The sequence below is a fragment of the Pongo abelii genome, chromosome 1 (genome assembly GCF_028885655.2).
Source record: "Pongo abelii isolate AG06213 chromosome 1, NHGRI_mPonAbe1-v2.0_pri, whole genome shotgun sequence".
Classification (NCBI taxonomy): Eukaryota; Metazoa; Chordata; class Mammalia; order Primates; family Hominidae; genus Pongo; species Pongo abelii.
The window spans coordinates 211596669-211608199 of NC_071985.2; positions in this window are offsets into that span (position 1 = coordinate 211596669).

The window sequence follows — 11531 nt, forward strand, 5'->3', positions numbered from 1 at the left end:
TATCTGATGGAGTCCTGAGGATAAGTAAAAGCCAGCCACGGGAATCCCCGAAAGAAACGCACTCTGAAGGGAGGGGACAGCAGGTGCGAAGTTCTGGAGGCTGTAATGGGCTTGGCTTGTTCAAGGAAAGGGAGGCCAGTGTGACAGGAGCTTGGTAGTCAAAGTAGAGAGTGGTGGGAGATGGGGTCAAAGAGCAGGCGACTCCGAAAGCTGAATTCACAGGTGATCCAGCAGTTTCCCTCCTAGGTCTACAACGTGAGGATACCTTACACACGTGCTCCAGGAGGTGTGGATGAGATTGTTTGCCACAGCCCCTGTTCTCAAACCTCAACAGCAAAGACCTAGAAACAACTCCCACGTCCATCAAGGTTCACAGGTCAATATGTGTAGCATATTCACACAATAGATTTTTTTTTTTTTTTTATAGTGGTGCAATCTTGGCTCACTGCAACCTCCACCTCGCGGGTTCAAGCGATTCTCTTGCCTCAGCCTCCCTAGTAGCTGGGATTACAGGCATGCACCACCACGCCCGGCTGATTTTTGTATTTTTAGTAGAGATGGGGTTTCACCATGTTGGCCAGGCTGGTCTCCAACTCCTGACCTCTGATGATCCACCCACCTCGACCTCCCAAAGTGCTGGGATTACAGGCATGAGCCACTGCACCTGGCCAGACGGGGCAATTTAAATGGATCCCTCCTGGCGGAAAGTCAGGCATCTTGCTGGACAGGTTTTCTTTTAGGAGTGAACCCCCTCCAATCACACCCTAGCCACTCTGATAGCCTGGGTTCGTGGAACGTGTGTGGACACAAGGGAAGCAGCTGTGAAAATCCTCCATACTGTGATAAAAATAGCCATGCCCTCCCCTGTCCTCTGTTCCCTATGCGCCCGGACATGTTTGTTTGCTCAGCTTGAAAGCTCTGAGCCATTCCCCAGACCCTACGCCAGGGAAGAAGGAGGGAGGGGCCCAGGAGGTGGCTGGGGAGAGAGAGGGTTAGGTCCGATAAGCCCAGATTCCACTGCAGAGTGTCTGAAACCCACAGGACCTAAAACGCGATCTAATCCAACCACTTACATCTGACAGAAGGGAAAATGACGGCCCAGAGAAAAGCCAGGACTTGCTCAAGTCTCCCTGGTTTGTCACTGCTTAGCCTGGTGAAGGGTAGCCCACGGGCACGGGGAGGGTCCACTCTCCCTCCCCCAATTTCAAACGAGAAGCCTTCCCAGCTTCTTACCCAGGTGAGTTTGAGCAAGTCCCAGCCTGTCTGTCGGCTCTGCTGGGTCCCCAGGGAGAGGGGCTCCCTGAGGCCAAGTGTCCCATCACAACCCCTGCCTGATTGGTCACTTCAAGGCCTCATGGACTGTCACTGGCTGTTGCACGGCTGATTAACTCTCTGAGGGTTTTCTGGCCTAGGAGTAGCTTGAGTGAAATCCCGGAAGATGAACCTCTTCCCAACACCTGCCCCCCAAGAGGGAAGATGGAGGGGTTAGATCTACTTTAGGCCTCAGCCCGAAGCAAAGCAAGCCATTTCCTGAATGGGAGGTGGAGGTTAGGTCGGAGAGTATGGACAATTAGGAGGTCAGTCTGGCAAGGAGACGGAGGGCAGAGAAGCTGGGGAGGGGACGGAGGGCAAGCTGGTGAGCCTTTTTCCTGGGACTGGGGGAGTTCCGTTCTTTCTAGTTGCCACCCCATAGGAAGCTCTTTGAGGGTCAAAACTTTATCTTATTCATCTTTGGATTCCCAGTACCTAGAAGGGAGCCTGGCACATGGTAGGTTTTCAACAGCATTTATTCAAGGAGGCAACAAATGAATGAAGGAAGGGAAAGGACTCTTCAAATGCCCTCGTCTTCCTACCCTGAAAGCACGGTTGAGCCTGATATTCATGCAGGGTGCACCTGGAGGGTGTCCCCTCTGTGTGGCCTGGAAAAGCGCAGCAGCATGGGTGGTGTCCTGATGGGCACATTCTAGAGATATTAATAGATGTTTGATGATAAATGGACCCACTAGAACGCAGCCCCATGGGGCGGGGGGTTTTGTGTGCTTTGTTCACTGCTGTGGCCTCAGCTCCCAGAATATAATCCCGTGGGTACTCAGTGAAGAACTAAAGGTCAGATGGGATTGGAAAATATGAGATCAAACAAAGTTCAAATTGTCCTTTCCTACAGGACTTCTCAGAGCCTTTAATATGCCAATGTTCACAGTGAATCACACACAGTGGTCCTAAGTCCGGGACTCTGGTGCCTTATTGCCCTGTGGTTTCTGTGAAAATAAGATATTTGAAATCTAAGCTGTTGGAACTTTAAAATACCTTAGACTTAAGGGAATCAGATTATGGGACCTGAGTAATATAAACAGGACGCCATAACTTTTGTTTGTGTTATCGATTAGCTTTTCCTTACCTACATTGTTTTATAAAATGTTGTAAATGACTAAAGGGTGACAGGGCAGACTGTTTCCCTCTTAACTGTCAATCTTCATTATAGATTAACTTCCTTCTTCTCTCTCACACAAAGACTTCATGACTATCACATTACCTAAGATAGAATGTTAAATACACAAATTGGAAAGGAAAGTAAAAGAAACTGTATGGAAAAGAAGACAAATTTTAACTAGCTGTATTGTTGTAACTCATAAACCAGCCTGGTATAGAAATGTTATAGTCCTACTAAATTTGTTTTCTGCCTGTATGAGCAAGATCATAATTTTTTTTTTTTTTTTTTTTGAGACGAAGTCTCGCTCTTGTCCCCCAGGCTGGAGTGCAATGGCAAGATCTCGGCCCACTGCCACCTTCACCTCCCGGGTTCAAGCGATTCTCCTGCCGTCAGCCTCCCAGGTAGCTGGGAATTGAGGCACCTGCCACGAAGCCAGGCTAATTTTTGTATTTTTAGTAGAGGCGGGGTTTCACCACCTTGGCCAGGCTGGTCTCAAACTCCTAACCTCAGGTGATCCGCCCACCTCGGCCTCCCAAAGTGCCGGGATTACAGACACCTGCCACCACACCGGGCTAATTTTTTTTTTTTTTTTTTTTTTTTAGATGGAGTTTCGCTCTTGTTGCCCAGGCTGAAGTGCAATGGCGCAATCTTGGCTCATCGCAACCTCCGCCTCCCGGGTTCAAGCGATTCTCCTGCCTCAGCCTCTGGAGTAGCTGAGATTGCAAGTATGTGACAACACGCCCAGCTAATTTTGTACTTTTAGTAGAGATGGGGTTTCTCCATGTTGGTCAGGCTGGTCTCAAACTCCGGACCTCAGGTGATCCACCCCCCTCGGCCTCCCAAAGTGCTGGGATTACAGGTGTGAGCCACCATGCCCAGAACTTTTTTTTTTTTTTTTTTGAGACGAGTCTTGCTCTTGTCACCCAGGCTGGAGTGCAATGGCACGATCTCGGCTCACTGCAACCTCTGCCTCAGCCTCCCAAGTAGCTGAGATTGCAGGTATGTGCCACCACGCCTGGCTAATTTTCTACTTTTAGTAGAGATGGGGTTTCTCCATGTTGGTCAGACTGGTCTCAAACTCTGGACCTCAGGTGATCCAGCCCCCTCGGCCTCCCAAAGTGCTGGGATTACAGGTGTGAGCCACCATGCCCAGCTTTTTTTTTTTTGAGACGAGTCTTGCTCTTGTCACCCAGGCTGGAGTGCAACGGCATGATCTCGGCTCACTGCACCCTCTGCCTCCCAGGTTCAAGCAATTCTCCTGCCTCAGCCTCCCGAGTAGCTAAGATTACAGGCACCCAGCTAATTTTTGTGTTTTTAGTAGAGACGGGGTTTCACCATGTTGGCCAGGCTGGTCTTGAACTCCTGACCTCGTCATCCACCCACCTGGGCCTCCCAAAATGCTGGGATTACAGGTGTGAGCCACTGTGCCCTACTTTTTTTTTTTAAGAGTGACAGTGTCTCACTCTGTAGCCTAGGCTGGAGTGCAGTGTTGTGATGATAACTCAGAGCAGTCTCCAACTCGGGATCATGCTATCCTCCCACCTCAGCCTCCTGAATAGCTGGGTCTACAGGTTCACATCACCACACCTGGATCCAAGACCTTAAATTTTTTTTTTTTTTTTTGAAGTGGAGTCTCACTCTATTGCCCAGGCTGGAGTGCAGTGGCACGATCTCGGCTCACTGCAACCTCTGCCTCCTGGGTTCAAGAAATTCTCCTGCCTCAGCCTCCCGAGTAGCTGGGGTTACAGGCATGCACCACCACTCCTGGCTAATTTTTTGTATTTTTAGTAGAGATGGGGTCTCACCAGGTTGGCCAGCCTGGTCTCAAACTCCTGACTTCAAATGATCTGCCCGCCTCAGCCTCCCAAAGTGCTGGGATTACAGGCGTGAGCCACCACATCGGCGAGACTTTAACTTTTAACTTTGGAGTACTTACTCCTTTTCTCTGGAGCCCATGTTTCTGGATGACTATTCTCAGATTTTTGCTGGAATAAACTCTTGAAAACTGGATTCTGATCTCTTTGATGAGTACAGGTCAACATTCCCCAGCTACCAGCCCCACCTGTCTCAGATGGGACAGCAGCACCAGGGATGGGGAAGGAGGCCCTGCAGGTGCCCCACCTGTGGTACAAAGAAGCCACCATGGGAACCCAGGGCTAGGACAGTACGCAGGTATCTCTTGTCCCAGGGAAGGCATCACCCCAGCTGGGATCCAAGGAGGTTACTGAGCAATGGCAGTGGGGACAGGCACAGCCCGTTCCCCACAGCCAGTGCCATCCCTTCCCGGTGTTACAGGAAAGGGGTCCCAATCCAGATGCCAAGAGAGGGTTCTTAGATCTTGTGCAAGAAAGAATTCAGGGCGAGTTCATAGAGTAAAGTGAAAGCAAGTTTGTTAAGAAAGTAAAGGAATAAAGAATGGTTACTCCATAGACATGCCCATTTTTATGGTTATTTCTTGCTGATGTGCTAAACAAGGGGTGGATTATTCATGCCTCCCCTTATTTTAGGCCATATAGGGTAACTTCCTGACGTTGCCATGGCATTTGTAAATTGTCATGGTGCTGGTGGGAGTGTAGCAGTCGGGACGACCGGAGGTCACTCTTATCGCCATCTTTGTTTTGGTGGGTTTTGGCCGGCTTCTTTACCGAGACCTGTTTTATCAGCAAGGTCTTTATGAGCTGTATTTTGTGTGGCTCTCCTATCTCATCCTGTGACCTAGGATGGCTTCTCCGTAACTGGCTATCTGTCTGGGAATGTAGCCCACGTCTCAGCCTCATTTTACCTAGCTCTGTCGCTCAGGCTGGCGTGCAGTGGCGTGATCTCGGCTCACTGCAGCCTCCGCCTCCCAGGTTCAAGCGATTCTCATGCCTCAGCCTCACCAGTAGCTGGAACTACAGGCACGTGCCACCACACCCGGCTAATTTTTATATTTCTGTACAGACCTCATTTTGCCAGGTTGGTGAGGCTGGTCTCGAACTCCCGACCTCAGGTGATCTGCCCGCCTTGGCCTCCCAAAGTGCTGGGATTACAGGCTGAGCCACTGCGCTCAGCCTGACTGGTGTACTTATATAAAGGGGAAACTGGGACACAGAGAAACCGTGGAGAGGGAAGGTGGCCATCTACAAGCCAAGGTGAGGGAACAGAAACTTTGCTCGTAGCCCTCAGAAGGAAACAAGCTGCTAATACCCTGATTTCCTTCTTCTGGCCTCAGGATTGTGAGATAATCAATTTCTGTTGTTTAAGCCACCCAGTTTGTGATACTTTGTTCTGGCTTCCCTGGCATTAAAAGTGACGGCAAAAACTGCAATTACACTTTTACACCAATCTAAAAATAGAGCATGAAATGGCTCCTCCAGGACAACCACATTCCAGATGAAGAAAAGGGAAGGGGAGAACTTCACCTTTACACGGTCAACCTGAAATTTGCACGCATCTCTTCTGCCACAGCCAGAAATCAGCACAAGGCCTCACCTGGCTTTCTGGGAGACAGGCAAGCATGGTTTCCATTCTGCACAGCCCCTGGACACAATAAAAAGTCCTCTTATCAAGCAGGGTGCAGTGGCTCACGCCTGTAATCCCAGCACTTTGGGAGGCTGAGGCGGGCAGATCACGAGGTCAGGAGTTCAAGACCAGCCTGGGCAAAATAGTGAAACCCTGTCTTTACTAAAAATACAAAAATTAGCCAGATGCGGTGGTACACACCTGTATTCCCAGCTTCTTGGGAGGCTGAGGCTGCAGAATTGCTTGAACCTCAGAGGCAGAGGTTGCAGTGAGGTCGTGCCACTACACTCCAGACTGGGTGACAGAGCAAGACTCTGTCTCAAAAAAAAGAAAAAGAAAGAAAAGAAAAGGAGAGCCAATACTGGGGACAGCCACAGGCCTCTGCCACAAAATACAAATATTTTCAGATGCAAACAACAGGACACTCTGCCTAAGTGAAACAATTAGGATTTTTTTTTTTTTTTTTTAGGTCTCACTCTCTCACCCAGGCTGGAGTGCAGTGGCATGATGAGAGCTCACTGCAGCCTCAACCTTCCTGAATCAGGCGATCCTCCCACCTCAGCCTGCCGAGTCGCTGGGACTGCAGGCATGCACCACCACGCCCAGCTAATTTTAAAATATTTTTTGTAGAGAGAAGGTTTCGCCATGTTGCCCAGGCTGGTCTCAAACTATTGAGGTCACGTGATCTGCCTGACTCGGCCTCCCAAAGTGCTGGGATTACAGATCTGAGCCACCATGCCTGGCCACAAATAGGAAATGTACAATCTCACAGGACTTCACTTTAAGTGGAGAGGCAGGGGAGCTGAAGAGAGGTGCACCCCAGCTCAGGCTTAGGATTTCTGCCGTTCCCCTGGCTCTGCCCCACACCGGCTGCTGGCTTCCTCCTCAGGATGGAAGACCGCCTTTGTCGGTCAGAGTCAAACCAGAAAACAGAAATCTCAAGTATTTGAAGTACAGGGAATTTAATCTGGGGAACTGGCTGTCTCGGTGAGGGAGGTGCAGAGAAGCCAGCAGGGAAGATGTGGGAACCCAGAGATTAGTACAGCTCCCTCCCAAGATGGTAGGACAGAGAGAGGAGATGCTGGCAGCTGGAGCCCAGGAGCAGAGGTCACCTTGCAAAAGCTGGGCCCAGCCCAGGCATGTCTGGTGGGAGCCGTGGAGGAAGTATAGGGAGAGAAGTACCTTTTGGAGGACGGGAGGGAGGTTTCTCTCTCCCTCCTGCCTTTCAGTCTCCCACTGGAAGGGGGAGAAGCCTGCTGTCATAGGTGCCTGGGAAATCCAGCCTGCCCCTGCCCAGCCACGATACAGCAAGGAATAAATCTAAGCACTGGAGCTTCTCTGGGAGGGGAGCAGAGAAGTGGGGCTGGAGATTCCCGCAGGGCAGGCACACAAGGCCACAGGGGGCCTTGGAAGGGTTTTCCACAGGAGAACATGATCCAGCTTATGTCTTGAAGCGTGTCTCTGGCTGCTGAGTGGGAAACGGTTTGAAGAGGAGCCAGAATGCCATCAGGGAGGCTAGTGTGGGTTCTGCAGAGGTTCTCCAGGTAACCAGGGTGGGGGCAGTGGAGGAGCGGATGGGCTGAGGTCAAGGGAGGTTTTCAAGAAAGACAAAATCTGAGTCCAGGTGCGGTAGTTCACACCTGTAATCCTAGCACTTTGGGAGACTGAGGTAGGTGGATCACTTGAGCCTAGGAGTTCAAGACCAGCCTGGGCAATGGGATGAAACCCCATCTCTACAAAAAAATACAAAAATCAGCTGGGCATGGTAGCATGCACCTGTAGTCCCAGCTACTTGGGAGGTTGAGGTGCGAGGATCACTTGAGCCTGGGAGGTCAAGGCTGCAGCAAGCAGTGATGGGGCCACCGTACTCCAGCTGGACAACAGAGCGAGACTGCGTAGAAAAAAAAAATTTTTTTTTAAAGAAATTCAGATGTATTTGGCTTTGAAAAATAAATAAATAAATACAATTTCTTTTCTTTTCTTCTTCTTCTTCTTTTTTTTTTTTTTTTGGAGAGGAGGTCCTTTCTGTTGTGCCGGCTGGAGTGCAGTGATGCGATCACAGCTCACTGCAACCCTCCGCCTCCCAGGTTCAAGCAGTTCTTCCACCTCAGCCTCCTGAATAGCTAGGACTACAGGCACGCGCCACCATGCTCAGCTAATTTTTTGTATTTTTATTAGAGACGGGATTTCGCCATGTTGGCCAGGCTGGTCTCGAACTCCTGGCCTCAAGTGACCCACCTGCCTCAGCCTCCCAAAGTGCTGGGATTACAGGCATGAGCCACAGTGCCCAGCCATAAATACAATAACCTTTTTAAAAGAAAATTTAGTACTTTGTTGATTTAAAGAAAATTATCCTTGGTATTTTAGTGCGGAAATACATCAAAGCATGACTGTAACTATCTTAAAAGCGGATATTGTGATGTGGTATCAGGACATCTGGACATCCTGCTGTTAGAACTATGTTCTACCTGCCACAAGATTTTTTTTTTTTTTTTTTTTTTTTTTGAGACAAGGTCTCAATCTGTCACCCAGGCTGGAGTGGTACAGTGGCGCAATCACAGTTCACTGCAGCCTCAACCTCTCGGGCTCAAGTGATCTTCTCACCTCTGCCTCCCAAGTAGCTGGGACTACAGGCATATGCCACAACACCCAGCTAATATGGGGTTTTGCCATGTTGCCCAAGCTGGTCTCAAACCCCTGGGTTCAAGCAGTCCTCCAGTCCTCCTACCCTAGCCTCCCAAAGTGCTAGGATTATAGGCATGAGCCACCGCTCCCAGCTGCCTGAGATTTTTCCTTTTCTCTAGCAGCTCAACAAGCACTGGCCTTGAGATCAATAATATTAAAACAACTGCAGCTCATCCAGCACCAGACCCTAACAGACCCCCTGCTCCTGCTCCTGCTCCAAAGCCATAACTACAGCTTTGATTGGTCAGGACACAGATTTCAGTAACTTTCTCCTGATAAAAAGACCACAGACCATGGACTGGTTCTGTCTGGTTTACAGAAGCTGCACTTGAGTGCCTTCATGTTCCTGCTTCACCTTTTGATGTACAGGGTCTTGTTTTCATGCTTAAAAAAAAGAGGTGGGGTCCAGGCTGGAGTGCAGTGGCTATTCACAGGTGCAATCATAGTGCACTGCAGCCTTGAACTCCTAGCTTCAAGCTATCCTCCTGTCTCCACCTCCTGAGTAGTGGGGACTACAGGCACATGCCACCATGCCCAGCAGTAATGCATTTAAATGTCAAATCTCCACCCCACAGTGAACATGGGACACATGTCACATACGTTTGTTCAGTACACATGTGTCAGGCCCCCCTTTGTTAATATTTACAGCTCCTTCTTTTTTTTTTTTGAAACAGAGTTTTGCTCTTGTCACCCAGGCTGGAGTGCAATGGCACCATCTCAGCTCATTGCAACATCTGCCTCCCAGGTTCAAGCAATTCTCCTGCCTCAGCCTCCTGAGTAGCTGGGATTACAGGCACCCACCAACACACCTGCCTAATTTTGTATTTTTTAGTAGAGACGGGGTTTCACCATGTTGGCCAGGCTGGTCACAAACTCTTGACCTCAAGTGATCCACCTGCCTCAGCCTCCCAAAGTGCTGGGATGACAGGCATGAGCCACTAGGCCCAGCCCACAGCTCCTTCTATAACCTGTTGAATATGTATGTTTAGCCAACTCTTTCAGTTTCAAGCTTCCACTCCAATCCCTCCTCCTTTGGAGTGCCTGTTTCTGGTCTCTGCAGGAGGCTACACTTCCCAGCCTGTCAGCATGGCCACCATGCAGGCTGTAACCCTTTATAAGATATAAAATCTCCTTTCCAAATTTATAGATCCTGGCCAGGCACAGTGTCTGACACCTGTAATCCCACCACTTTGGGAGGCCAAGGTGGGTGATCACTTGAGGCCAGGAGTTCGAGACCAGCCTGGGCAACATGGTGAAACCTCGTCTCTACTAAAAATACAAAAATTAGCTGAGTGTGGTGGCGCGCGCCTGTAGTCCCAGCTGCTTGGGAGGCTGAGGCAGGAGAATTGCTTGAACCTGGGAGGGAGAGGTTGCAGTGAGCTGAGATCATGCCACTGCACTCCAGCCTGAGCGACAGAGTGAGACTCCATCTCAAAAACAAAAAAAACCAGCCGGGCATGGTGGTGGGTGCTTGTAGTCCCAGCTGCTCAGAAGGCTGAGGCAGGAGAATCGCTTGAACCTGGGAGGCGGAGGTTGCAGTGAGCCAGGATTGTGCCACTGCACTCAAGCCTGGGCGACAGGCTGGATCTAAAAAATTATAGATCTCTTGATTTTTTTAGTGAATGATTGTAATTAATAATTTTTAGAATATGAAGCAAAATGTGAAATTTGTTCATTCTGAAGGGAGGATACCTATCTGAGTCTCTGCTATATTATTCTCTATGTTGCATCTTTTTCAGTTGTAGCTGAAATTATAAAGGGAGGCTACAAATGGGCCATTAATATTAAAGTCATTTGTGTGTGTCCTTGCTGGGACAATCTTTCCTTTCATGGTGTTCAAAGAGAAATATGAGGAAAGAGATTCCTTCGAATTTTTTTTTTTTTTTTTTTTTTTGAGACAGAGTCTTGCTCTGTGCCCAGGCTGTAGTACAGTGTCACAATCTCAGCTCACTGCAGCCTCTGCCTCCTGGAGTCATGATTCTTCCACCTCAGTCTTCCGAGTAACTGGGACTACAAGTACACACCACCACACCTGGCTAATTTTTATATTTTTTGTAGAGATGGGGTTTTACCATGTTTCCCAGGCTGGTCTCAAACTCGTGGGCTCAAGTGATCCACCCACCCTGGCCTCCCAAAGTGCTGGGATTACAGGTATGAACCACCAGGCCCAGCCAGACTCCCTTGTTTTATGTTGCTTTTATCTGTGTAACAGCATTTTTTTTTTTTAAGAAGGAGTTTCGAACTCGTGACCTCAGGTGATCTACCTGCCTCAGCCTCCCAAAGTGCTAGGATTACAAGCAGGAGCCACTGCACCTGGTCAGCATTCTTTCTTTCAAAACTCAACTGTTTGCTGGGCTCTGGGCTCGTGTGCAGCATTGTGTGTACCTGTGTGTGTATACCTGTATACCTGTGTGTACCTGTGTGTGTGTACCTGTGTGTGTGTCTTCTCCCCCCTGCAACAAGGGCTCTTCCTAGAGTTGCCTGACTTGTCTCTATTTTTCCAGCCCTGAACTTGCCACAAGACAGGTACCTAATACATGTTTAATGAATGACCCTGATATGCTCATGACATAACCATGTCCCCACCCAAATCTCATCTTGAATTGTAATCCCCATAATCGCCATGAGTCAAGGGAGAAGGTAATTGAATCATAGGGTGTTTCCCTCATGCTGTTCTCATGATAGTGAGTGAGTTCTCACCAGATCTAATGGTTTTCTAAGGGGCTCTTCCCCCTTTGCTAGGCAATTTTCCTTCCTGCCGCCTTGTAAAGAAGGTCCCTTGCTTCCCCTTCATCTTCCACCATGATTGTAAGTTTCCTGAGGCCTCCCCAGCCATGCTAAACTGTGAGTCAATTAAACTTCTTTCCTTTGTAAATTACCCAGTCTCAGGCAGTTCTTTATAGCAGTATGAACA